This window comes from Lathyrus oleraceus, chromosome 2 (genome assembly GCF_024323335.1).
Source record: "Lathyrus oleraceus cultivar Zhongwan6 chromosome 2, CAAS_Psat_ZW6_1.0, whole genome shotgun sequence".
NCBI lineage: Eukaryota > Viridiplantae > Streptophyta > Magnoliopsida > Fabales > Fabaceae > Lathyrus > Lathyrus oleraceus.
Genome location: NC_066580.1, coordinates 232,612,940 through 232,625,198, shown reverse-complemented (window position 1 = coordinate 232,625,198; position 12,259 = coordinate 232,612,940).

The following is a 12,259-nucleotide window of genomic DNA, read 5'->3' as shown; positions in this document are numbered from 1 at the left end:
ATGACCCCTCTTGACTAAAGCCCTACCCATGTATGTTTGAGCCCCCTTGTTGGTGCGTTTACTTTATGCTATATGTTTTTGTGTGGTGTGATCGTCTCCCCATAGGACTGCTAGGCTTCGTATAGTCTCTCGTTTGCATGTCAATTAAGGTAGCACAGTTCCTTCGTGTAGGACTTCCTTTTTGCATGAGCATACCTAAAACACAAACAAACTCTTTGATTTTCTTTTCTTAAGAACACGTTAACTCCTTCTACTACATGTGAGTAAGTCTCCAAAGGTCGAGCATCCGGTAGATTGCGTAGTAACGTCGTTCATCTAAAAAACATAAAACAAACAAAATAGGTTAGCCGAGCTACGACGCTCCTCAATCCTTCTTGAGATATGTATGCAGCAGGGTAGGGCCTGTGCGAGCAATAACTCTTTCTTTTCCCTACTTTGATTTTCTCTCTTTCGCATCGCATATATGACTTTTTATACACACACTTTAGACATAAATAGCAAGCGTGGATCCTGTGGAGTACCACAGACGTGAAGGGGTGCGATAACCTTCCCTTCACGTAACCGGCCCCCTTACTCAATTTTCTTTGGTTTGAGACTTTGTTTTATCCGTTCCCTCTTGGTTATGCAGTACTACCTTTCCCTCCTCTTGGGATAAAAGCACATAGCTGGCGACTCTACTCTTTTTCTGCGCCACCTCTTTTCGTGTTTGTACTTGGATTCGGGAAATCCGGGGAGCGACAGCTGGCGACTCTGCTGGGGAAACTTATTTTCCCTAGTGGGCCTTTCCTAGTGTTTGTTTGTTTATTGTCTATTGTGTGTTATTTATTTATTGCTTTGCATACTTATCTGCTTGCATTGCATCCTATGTGCACTTTACTGTTTCATGCATAGTGTGCTGGCTGTGTATCTGTTTCGCTGTTGGGTGGGAGTCACAAGAGGTAAAAGGCCCAATACACAGGCTATGAGTGAACTTTAGGACACCTAGGAATAAAGTGATTCTTGGGAAGCGGGTGGTATGGCGCCACTTAGCGGAACATGGCATCACGAGCAGTTCAGATTCTGATGGGGTATTATCGTTGCATACACCTGGTGTGCATATGATGATATTCTTGAAAGGATTGTTTATCCTGCGTTTCTCTTGACCTTACCCTGGCCTAGATTACACCCGTGAGTGGGGCGGGATTGAATCATTTACAGGTACTGATGGTGACTTGTTCTGTGGGTGACCGTGTCCTGTTGGTGACTTTTGTTTGGTTCTTGTTGGTGACCGTTGGTTCTGAAGTATGGGTTCTAAGTTGATGATTGTGTTCTATGGTTCCCGGTTCCGAATTCATGCTGAAGTTCTGATCCTGTGCCTTGTGATACACAGCCAACCAGCCATTGTTTCATCATTTTGCATCATAGCATGTCTATTTTCAAAAAAATAATGCATAAAAAAGAAAAAAAAGTTAACCCGCATATGCATATCATTTTTCAGGTTTATTCAGGAGTCTATTCACATTGAGAGATGGTTGCCATTCCAGAATTGAAGAGGAAGACTTGCACCTACAACTTTTACCATGAGCCGTTGGCATCTTTGGAAGAATTGGGTAATCTCGTGGCCGACCGTAATCAGAAAGTTTTTGATGATCAGTATGGGGATATCTTGACATTGTTGAAGATGGTGGTTAATCCGGTACCTCTACAGACTCTCTTACAACTGAAAGAGAAGCTCACCCCTCTACGTGAGTGTTCAGAGTGTGACCGATTGATAGATCAGTTCCAGTATTTGAAGACTCTCATTCCTGAAGGACGACTTCCCTAGTTTGTCTTGGTTGTTTATTTTGAGAATCACCTCCAGGATTGTTGGATGGGATTCCTTGTTCTACACTGATGCACTGAATCTTTGCTTGAACTATGTTTGTATGAACCTTATTTCTTATGTCTATGGATGAGATTATTGATGTTTAACTTTTGCTTGCCGTCCAGTGTATGTTGCTTCTTTGTTGTTTATGTTCCGCTTACGGGTGCAGGTTGCCATTTTTCAAAGGTGGACGAGACTCTTGAATACCTGAGAAATGATAAAACATAGCATACGCATCATACACATATCATTCTTACATCATTACAGGTGTTCTTGAGGAGGACTTCTCATTCTTGTTCCCGTTTCAGGCAGGATTGCTGAGTATCGTCCCCACCGTTACACAATAAGGCAGAATCAACAGAAGACCATGGATCAATTTCAAGCAGATCTAGCAGAGATGAGGACCAACATGTCCTAGTTCATGAGTATGATGCAAGGGGTAGTACAAGGGCAAGAGGAACTCTGAGCCTTGGTCCAGAGACAAGAAACTGTGATTCCCCCTGTCGGTCAGAATCCGCCAGAAGGAACCCCTGTCAATGACACCGCTAGCCCTATCAACTACTATGCTACTGGTGACGAATTGCGTGGTATTAGGATCAATGGACAACCCATCATTACAGAGGCTGCTAACGCTCGAGCGGCACGTGCTCCAGTTCACCATCCTTCTCATTTGGTTGACAAGCAAGAAGATATGTTCACTATTCTCAGTGATGATGATGAATTTGGAAAGGCAGAAGATAGAGATAGAAAGGTCGACGCCCTTGCTGAAATGATTCGCGCCATGGAGTGCCAGAATTCTTTGGGTTTTGATGTTACTAACATGGGTTTAGTTGATGGGTTGAGGATCCCGTACAAGTTCAAAGCGCCATCTTTCGATAAGTACAATGACACTTCTTGTCCCCGAACTCATGTGCAAGCTTACTACCGGAAGATATCCGCTTATACTGATGATGAAAAAATGTGGATGTACTTTTTCCAAGACAGCTTGTCTGGAGCCTCTTTGGATTGGTACATGGACTTGAAAAAAGAATCTATCAGAAGCTGGAGAGAGTTAGGTGAAGCTTTTCTGAGGCAGTACAAGCATAACATGGACATGGCTCCGAGCAGAACCCAGTTGCAGAGTTTGTTTCAAAAGACTGGTGAGAGTTTCAAGGAATACGCCCAGAGGTGGCGTGAACTAGCTGCGAGAGTATAACCTCCGATGTTGGAGAGAGAATTGACTGATATGTTCATTGGAACCCTGCAAGGTGTATTCATAGATCGTATGGGAAGTTTCCCATTTGGTAGTTTTTCGGATGTTGTGATTTATGGAGAAAGAACTGAAAGTCTTATCAAAGCGGGAAAAATCCAAGACCCTGGTTCTTCATGTTCTTCAAGTGCTAAGAAACCATTTTCAGGGGCACCTAGAAGGAGAGAGGGTGAGACAAATGCTATACATAATCAGAGAAATGGAAACAGAGGACAACAATACCGTCAAGTTGTTGCTGTGACTATTCCAGCAACCCAACCTCAACAACAACAAAGAGGACAACCACAACAACAACAGCAACGCCAATTCCAACCAAGACAAAGAATGCCAGATCGTCATTTTGATCCGTTGCCAATGACTTATGCTGAATTACTCCCTGAACTGCTCAGGTTAAAGTTTGTTGAACTTCGCACTATGGCTCCATTAACAAGGATTCCCGCTGGTTATGATGTTAATGTCCGTTGTGATTTTCACTCTGGTGCGCCAGGGCACCACATCGAGAATTGTCGGGCTTTTCACCATAAAGTTCAAGATTTGATTGATGCCAAGACGATTAACTTTGCTCCTACTCCGAATATGGTGAATAATCCTATGCCTCAGCATGGAGGGCCCAGAGTAAATGGTGTGGAAGATGGGAAAAATTTGAACTTGGTAGTCGATATTAATGATGTTCAAACTTCTGCTTAGAGGGGGAGTATTCCCGGGATGTGACAAGAATTGTTCAGATTGTGGTAATCATAAAAACGGCTGTGTGAAATTGAAAGAAGGTATCCAGGAATTGATGAATGAAGGTTGTTTACAGTTTGATCGAGTAGTGAAAGACCGTGAAGAGGTATCGACTGTTACCATTTACTTTACACCGTCAGAAGGTCCTGTACGTGCTCCAAGAACTATTAGTGCGCCTGTGACTATTGGTACTCCTGTGACCGTAGCTGTGCCCGTGACCATATCTGCTCTGGTGACTGTTGGTGTTCCCGTGATTATTAATGCTCCAGTAACTATCAGTACTCCTACCACCATTGCTGCTTCTAGTGGAAGACTTTTTAAGAATAGTAGAGCAATTCCGTGGCAATATGACAATGCTTTTTGCAGAAATAGAAGACCAGAGAATCAGACCAGATCAGTAAATCATACTCTAGTGACGATTGGTTCGTCAAATAAGACTCCAGTAACAGTTGGTTCGGCTGTGGGTAATGTGGGAGGACCCGGAGGATTTACGAGAAGTGGTCGTTTGTTTGCACCACAGGTTCCGAAGGATAACAATGCTGAGGATCTTGCTAGAACAAAAGGAAAACAAGTTGCAGTTGAAGAAGAACCAGTGCGAAAGGAAGTGCCCGAGGGTTCTTTTGAGAAAGACGTGGAGGAATTTGTGAGAATTATCAAGAAGAGTGATTACAAGATCGTGGATCAGTTGAACCAGACACCGTCAAAAATATCTATTCTCTCTCTGTTGATGTGTTCCGAGGCACATCGTAACGCCCTGTTGAAAATGTTGAATATGGCTTATGTGCCTCAAGAGATTTCTGTTAACCAGCTTGAAGGTGTTATTGCAAATGTTAACACGAGACATGGTTTGGGATTCATGGATCTAGACTTGACACCTGAGGGTCGCAATCACAATAGAGCTTTGCATATCACGATGGAATGCAAAGGCGCCGTTTTGTCGCATGTTTTGGTGGATACCGGTTCTTCTTTGAATGTGCTGGCTGTTGCAACCTGAAAAATACAGTGCGCGAAAAAACAACCGGCGAAAGAAAATGACAGAAGAGTCGCCACCGTGCGTTATTCATCCCAAAGGAGGGAAAGGAAACGCTCGAAGTAAACCTGAAAAAGGAAAGGACAAGACGGGGTCTCGCAACCAAATCTTGGGTTCGGGAGTCGGTTATGCGAAGGGAAGGTATTAGCACCCCTACACATCCGTAGTACTCTACGGGATCCACTTTTGTAGTTTTCGTCTAAAGGGTGTGGGTTTATCTTGTGTTGTTTGCCAAAAAAAAGGGTTAAATGAAAATGACTCGCGCGGATGTCGCATCCACTGCATACGTATCTCATCTGAATATGAGAATCAGAGTCTTCGTAGCTCGGCTACCTATGGGTTGGGGGGATGTGTGCTCGCTAAGACATCGCGTCTTATGCCTACGTATCTCATATGGCCTGAGAATCAGAGCAAAACGTAGTTCGGCTAACTACGGGGTTATGGATTGGGTTTTGGACGAACGACGTCACTACGCAATCTACCGGATGCTCGACCTTTGGAGACTTACTCGCCTGTAGTAGAAGGAGTTAACGTGTTGCTTTGGGTTTTAGGGTTTGGGATGCTCAAGGGCAAAAAGGCAGTCCTTGATGAAGGAACCGCGCTACCTGCAGGGATACGAACACATACAAAACAAACATGTATAAAGTAAATGTGCCAACAAGGGGCTCAAAAGTAAATAAACAAAAGAAAACAAATGCCTCCTATCGAGGTCTTCCAGCTAAGAAAGCGATAAAATGCGGAAAAGAGGTAAAAGTACCACACAGATGAAGATCCGAAGTAACAGGAATTAAAGGAGTAAGAAACCCAGGGACCTCCCAAGCTAATGCCATCAAAGAAAAGTGAGTCAGTACAGGTAATCGGAATGAACCTCCAGGGGGTATCCCACAAATAAAGTGGGAAAACCACGCAAACCATCTCTGCAAGAGTCTGATGGGAGAGACCGGTTGAAATCAAATGGCACGGCTGGGTTTGCAAGGCAATGAAAGTGTGTGAGTCAGATTGAATTTTTCAGAGCTGCCTGGGGGTTACTCTGAGTTCTCTATCAGGTTTCTCTTTAGGTTTTGTCCAGGGTTTTGTTCCAAGGAAACCTCAGAGTATTTTGCTTCTCTTCCTTTTTCTCAAGTGAAGCCTTGGTATTTATAGACTGAATTTCATGGTTTTGTGGGCTCAAATGAGAGAGACCCAAGTCCAAAAATTTTTATTATATTTTTTTTTATTATTATTATTTTTATTTTATTTTTTCGTTTTATTTTTTCATTTTTTTTTCTTTTTTTTCTTTTTTTTCGTTTCTTTTTTTTTTTCTTTTTTTTCCTATTTTTTTTTTTTTTTTTTTTTTTCGGATCTAATTCTGATTGACATGATGAAATGCGATATGAAATGCTAAATGAATGCATGAATGAGGAGGGCAAATTTTGGGGTGTTACAGCTGCCCCTATTCAATCATTAGCTAAACCGAGTAGGATGAAAGCGAACAGCTTATCAGACAAACGGGGTGAGTTGTGATTGAATACCAAAGATAGACCGAAAATTTGCGCTCCGAGAACACCACAAAAACGCGGAAATACACCGTGCTGTTTATTTTTCTTCCGATCCTCTGGCTTAATCTAGAGTTTCGATCCTCTGGCTGGATATTAATTTTGATCCTCGGGCTGGATATGATTTTCATCTTTTGGCTAGATCTTCTTCGATCTTCTGGCTAGATCTCCTTCGTTTCGATTCTCTGGCTGAATCTGTTTCCTTTTATTCTCTGGCTGAATCTACTTCGATCTTCTGGCTAGATCTGAATTGTTTCGATTCTCTGGCTGAATCTATTTCCGGTCTTCGGGCTAGACCTGACTTCGATCTTCTGGCTAGATCTTCTTCGATCTTCTGGCTAGATCTCCTCCGTTTCGATTCTCTGGCTGAATCTATTTCCTTTGATTCTCTGGCCGAATCTACTTCGATCTTCTGGCTAGATCTGAATTGTTGCGATTTTCGATCTTCTGGCTAGATCTTCTTTGTTTCGATTCTCTGGCTGAATCTACTTCGATCTTCTGGCTAGATCTGGATTGTTTTGATGATAAATTCCCGTCATTAGGATCCCGCATTTGAGGCATGCGCTGGTTGACCCTCTTTTGAAATCTACACCCAACCTTCATATTAGATATGCAGCTTCGAGAATATTCCACTTTTGGGCTTCGTACATATTCTTCGGGCTAGAACATGTTGTAACGACTCCTCAATTAGACTTGGGCTTGCTGGGGAAATAAAGCTTGTAGGCGACTTCACTGGGGAATCTTCAAATTGAGCCTTAGGCTGGCTTACTGAAACACGATTCTCAGGCTGAATCTTCGAAATGACCCTCAGGCTGGATCACTGGAACACGATTCTCAGGCTGAATCTTTGAAATGACCCTCAGGCTGGATCACTGGAAAACGATTCTCAGGCTGAATCTTCAAAATGACCCTCAGGCTGGATCAGTCACGCTTGATCCTCTGGCTGGATCTCATGACCTTGGTTGTAAAGTAATTCTTCAGTCTGCTTGGAAGAACCTGTTTATCAGCTTATGTGTATGCTTGATATGATATGCATGCAAATGCAAATGTTATGCATGGTGTAAAAAGAAATCTGCTTGGGGAAGCAAACTCCGGTAGGGAACAGATCGCTGTATCAATCCTTGAATGCTCTGTGGGGAATGATCCGTCTGCCGGGACCAATGAGCCACCAAAAATAAATTGGCTGCTTGAAAAGTTGACCTTACGGGGGGAGTATCAACTATGGAAACTTTTCTCGGCGAGGCTCTGTGAGGAGAGTCTATGGGGAAAACACTTCCTGGGAAAATGTCGTAGGAAACGACCTTTGCTGGGGATATGAACTTGCTAATCGCCCTCAAGCTGGGGATTAACAAATCTGTTAAAAATAATCTGCTGGGGAATGAGATGAACACTGGGAACACCACCCTCTTGTCCGTTGGGTATGCTACCACTCCGCTGTTGCTAGGAAGATACAGTCTGACATTGTCAACTCCGCTGGGGATATATAGTCTGGATACTGTCAACTCTACTGGGGATAGACAGTCTGGATACTGTCAACTCTGTTGGGGAACATGCTCTGCTAAGGAGAGACTTTGTCAACCGCTTGGGGATAAGGATTCATGACTTGGCATCCGGTTCCTGTGACCTGCAACCAAAAATACACGTATGCTTCGGGGGAATTACTCGGTTTGAATTCACCGTTCGGGATTAAGCACATTTAAAGCAATTTTAAATGTTTTCCTGTGCGAATCATCTGCAAAAGCCACCATTATGTTCATATGCAATATGTTTTATCAAAAATTCAGACATTTTTGCAATCAAACTGATAAATGAAAAATAAAGAGGCTCTTTAACTGAATTATTCGACTCTTAATGGGGAGAAAATTTATGCCAGGAATAGGCGAGGGTATCAGGAAGCTGATCCCTGAAAAGAGGTGATCGCTATGAAAAGAGAACTATCCTAATGACAACGGGGATACGGGGTCCCACTGAGCTTCGACTCTGCTATGGCTCGTATGTCCTCAAGACGCTCTGCTCATCTTGCTTTCTGAAGTGGATGATTAGTCGATCTTTAACCTTCGAAGATTTCCGGATTGAATGAAACGGTGATATAACACTGATGAACTCAGATCACAGTCATTCGCTTATTCCCTAACTTTTGCCTGGATCGCCCCCTTTTCGGGTTTTCAATCCAACGGGATACCCATTTTTGCCTGAGCCGCCCTTTTGGGTTTTCGACTCACCGGGTGTACTCTTTTTTTATATCCCTAATTTTTGCCCGAACCTCTTTATTCTCTTTTTTTTGGTTCGTCGGGATGCCCTTTTTTTGCCTGGACTATTCTTTTTTATCGTCCAGCGGGTCTATTTTATGCGAAGTATTTTTTTTAAACTGCGTCTGAGTTAATAGGGGACGGGAATCCTTCGCCATCCATGGTTGTTAGCATCAAAACTCCGCCATAGAAAATCCTTTTAACCACGTACGGACCCTCATAGTTCGGTATCCATTTGCCCCTGTGATCTGTGTTGGGAGGAAGAAATATTTTGAGTACCAATTCACCGACTTGATACCCCCGAGGGCGCACTTTCTGACCAAATGCTTTCTTCATTCGTCTCTGACCGAGATACGTCAATTCTGGGTACGTAGTTCCAGCATAGCACCTTAATCATTGAAGACAAGGTAAACAAAGTATCAGCAAATTGGTTTTCTTCAAAAGAAAATTAACAATCTTCTCGTGTAGTCTCTGTAAGGAACCAGATGAGGCTGAGGTGTATACCATTTCCCGTTGGTTTGATTGATGACCAAAGCTGAATCCCCGTATACATCCAGGGTTTTAATCTGTATATTGACGGCTTCCTCAAGTCTTAGGATACAAGCTTCGTATTCGGCTTCATTGTTGGTGCAGGGAAAAGTTACTCTGGCACCAAATGGCATATGAACCCCCTTCCGGTGTGATCAACACTACACCAACTCCGCGACCATTGACGTGGACCGCCCCATCAAACATCATAACCCATTTGGATTCAGGGTCAGGCCCCTCCTCCGAGAGTGGTTCCTCTCAATCTTTCGATTTGAGAAACATGATGTCCTCATCAGGAAAGTCAAACCTCATAGGTTGGTAATCATCAATCGGTTGCTCTGCAAGATAGTCTGACAAGACACTTCCCTTGATGGCTTTTTGTGAAATGTATTAGAGGTTATACTCTGTCAGTATCATTTGTCACCTAGTAACCTTTCCGGTAAGTGCTGGCTTTTCAAAAATATACTTGACTGGATCCATTTTTGATATCAATAGAGTCGTGTGAGTCAACATATACTGTCTTAGTCGGCGAGCAGCCCATGCCAAAGCGCGGCAAGTTTTCTCGAGCAATGAGTATCTTTGTTCACAGTCGGTAAACTTTTGCTAAGGTAGTATATTGCATGCTCTTTTCGACCTGACTCGTCATGCTGACCGAGCACACAACCCATTGACCTTTCTAACACAGTCAAGTACATGATCAACGGTCTTTCCTCTCGGCCTGTAGACTGGCCCCGATCTTGATCTCTTTCTTGTCGTCTTCGGTACCAACGTTGATGGTCTCAACCACCTCCTGAAAAGGTGTAATAGCTCGGTCCTCCTGTTTCAACAATCTGGCTAACCCTTCAGGCAATTTACAATCTTCCTCAGCCCCTTCTTCGGCTTGATAGATAGGATTGTCGAAGTCATACTTGGCCATAGCAGTGTCGTTAGCAGTGAGATCCGAGTGGTCGGCTCTGCATGATGGAGGATCATGCTTTACCTTAGAATGAGAGATTTTTTTTTTGAAAGAAAGAAAAAACGAAAAAAGAAACATTGCCATTTTTTTTTGTAAAAGTAAAAAAAAACTGAAAGAAAGAGAACACAAAATTGTTTGCAAAAACCGTCCTTTATTGATGATAAAAATAATTGCGAAACGTAACTAAATGGATGGCCCTACAAATGAGCCGTTACACCTTGGGCAAAGTGTAAGACTTTATTATGCATGTAATAAAGGAAAACAATAAAAATCACTCTTTCAGCAGAGTAACCCGAACGGTTTTTTCAGACGACCAATTGTCGAGCTTTTCTCCCGGGACACACGGGCGAATCCAGCTATCTAAGTCACAGTCGCTGTCAGCCTTGTCTTCATCTGCAGCATTGACGATGTGGGGGGAAACCAAACCCCCGCTAGAGAGAGTACCGGTTTCATTCTTCTGAGATCCCGGAGCATACCCCAATCCAAACTTGTCTTCTTTGATGATTGGCTCCACAAATTTGCCCCAGCCTTGGGCATTACCAGCTTTAACCACTTCGACAGCTTGCTTGTATGAAGAGATAGAAGTCCCGACCTTCTCAAACTCAGGTGAAAAGACAGCTTCGGACGCGACCTCATTGATGTTTGTAGTTTCGAAGCCCTGACACAGCATCTCATGCATCTCGCCATCCATCTCTACATACTTAAATGTAGACAGGTGGCTAACAAAAATATCCTCTTCACCACATACAGTGACGATCTGACCTTCTAGTTCATATTTGAGCTTCTGGTGGAGGGTAGAAGTAACAGCACCGGCAACATGAATCCAAGGCCGACCTAGCAGACAACTGTAGGCAGGCTGGATATTCATCATATAAAAGGTGCTATTGAACACCTGCGGTCCAATCTTAACTGGCAACTCAACTTCGCCAAAGACAGCTCTCTTAGAGCCATCAAAAGTCCTCACAACTAAGTTACTTGGCCTCAGGATGGTGTCATCGCAATCCAACTTCATTAAGGCTTTCTTTGGAAGAACATTCAGAGAAGAGCCTGTATCAACCAAAACATGGGAAAGCATCACCCCTTTGCACTCCATTGTGATATGCAAGGCTTTGTTGTGATTCCTGCCCTCAGGTGTCAGGTCATTATCGGTGAAACCTAGCCCCCGGCTAGCGTTTACATTGGAAACTACCGACTCCAGCTGGTTAACAGTTATCTCCGGTGGAACATATGCCATATTCAGTACTTTCAACAAGGCTGCTCTGTGCGCCTCAGAGCACAGCAATAGTGAGAGAATGGAGATCTTTGAGGGTGTCTGATTTAGCTGGTCGACTACCTTGTAGTCACTTTTCTTGATAATCCTCATAAACTCATCCACTTCCTTCTCGAATGCGGTCTTAGGAGGATCTTCCTCAGTAGTAACCTCTTCGGTGGATACCTGTTTCCCTTTAGCCTTGGCAGCTTCCTCGGCTTCAGTATTCGCGCGTAATGTTGATGGTGCAAATAGGCGTCCACTGCGAGTGAAGCCACCGACTCCTCCAACACTGTCTACAGCGGAGCTACCAATGTCAATGTCTTCTTCGTTAACTTTCTGCCCCTGGCAGTAGATATCAGCCCCATAGTGCCACGGGATAGCACTGACTTTCTCATACGGAACGGGTCCTGGTATTGTGATGGTGATTGGACCAACCAAAGTCGGTTGAGGGCTGTCAGAGTAAATTGCGACTGGTGTTGAACTTTCGATGTTCACCGCTACTGGTTCTGTACTTTCTGGGAAATATATTGTTGTCGGAGCGAGTCTCTCGGGAACATATATTTCTTCAGGAGTGAAATAAAACGTCACCGTCGATACATCATTCTTCACCGGACGGGCCTGATCGAACTGAAGACAACCTTCATCTATCAGCTGCTGAATACCCCTTCTCAAACTGTCACATCCGTTTTCGGCAGCTTGACAATTTCTGCATTCTTCCCCACAGCCCGGGAAAATCTGTCCTTCCAGAAGTCGGTCTTTAACCACCGATAGCGAAGTCTTCACCTTAGTCACATCAGAAACCAAATTCAAAGTTTCCCCACTATCAACAACATTAATCCTCTGCCCGCCGTGAGCCGACATCGGGTTCTGGATAACATTAGGCACCGGAGCA